This window comes from Papaver somniferum, chromosome 4, assembly GCF_003573695.1.
Source record: "Papaver somniferum cultivar HN1 chromosome 4, ASM357369v1, whole genome shotgun sequence".
In the NCBI taxonomy this organism is placed as follows: Eukaryota; Viridiplantae; Streptophyta; class Magnoliopsida; order Ranunculales; family Papaveraceae; genus Papaver; species Papaver somniferum.
This window is the reverse complement of record NC_039361.1, coordinates 66687962-66689287: the sequence shown is the minus strand read 5'-3', so window position 1 is coordinate 66689287 and position 1326 is coordinate 66687962.

The following is a 1326-nucleotide window of genomic DNA, read 5'->3' as shown; positions in this document are numbered from 1 at the left end:
AACCGTGAAACCCATGTTTGGTGATTGAGTGTTCTTGATCAATCACATAGTTCTTGAAAGTCATATGAACCAATTCTAAACTTGTTTGGAAGTGTGGCAAATCGGTTTCAAGATTGTAAGTATGAAAGAGGACTTACAAAGTAAGGATGTCGATACACTTTGAACATGTGCAGTAACGCTTATCTTTAATTATTCAAAGTTATTCCTTAATAGATAAAGGAAGAAAATCCCGGATCGAATAAAATAAATTGAGAATCTTTTATTTAAGGTTTTTAATTTTATTTTTGGAAAATGAAAATTAGTAATGTGCATTTGCTAGTTGGAGATTTTCTAAGAGATTTTCGGTCATTATTTGGACAAAGCATTTCCAGGAATTATGGAAACTGAATCTGGAATATATTGCATATCTTGAAAATATTTTCGGTTTTGGAAATTCCTTGGTGTCCAAACTTCCTTGGTCTATAAATATGAAAGTTTGCATTTCGAGCAAACTAATCCTCAGAGACAGCAAAACTATCTTAGTTGTGCTGCTACTTGTGAAGACGCCTATTCGGAGAGGAGAGTAACCTAATTAGGCGAAATCTCTTACGGCCGCTCAGTTTTAAGACTTCTTTGGGATTGAGAAGTTCTATTAGTACCATTGGTGGGAAACTAGATAATTGCGGTTTATCTTTTGTTTTCGATTGATTTGATTGACCAGCGATGGTTGAACTTTGATTGCACCTAGTTTGTTTATGCTTGAGAATCTTCTCTTCTGATATAAGATTCACTCAAACTAGATCGAAGTTTCGACAAGGATCTTTAGACTGTTTGTAGACCTAAAGACTTCTTGGGATAATTCATAGTTAACAGTGCTTGATTGTCACAAGAGATTCAAGTTGATTGTGTGCAGGTGTTTATTGAAGATCTAAGAAGATTTGAATACAAATAAGACTTTGAAGATTTCTGATTTGGGTTCATAATCTTTGGTATGCACAATACTTGTTTCGGTAAAAGAGGATCCAACTATAATCGGTTTATCCTTGTGGTAGATTAGATTGACTAGTTGTGCAAATCAGCATCAATACAATTCTTTGTGATTAAAAGTATTGATTGCAAAATCTTAACAATTACTTTGGTAGTTGATAATAAGTTAGATATAAGAACCTGACAAAGGAGTTTATTGAGATAAACAGAAGAGCCTTTTGTCGAACTCATATCACTTGGTTGAAAAGAGTTGATACCAAACAGATTTGTTGTTCCTTTACTGTTTGGAATACGAACCCAAGGAATTGTTCCAAGTATGTGACTTATTACAGGTCGGAGACCTGGGAATACATATGGAAC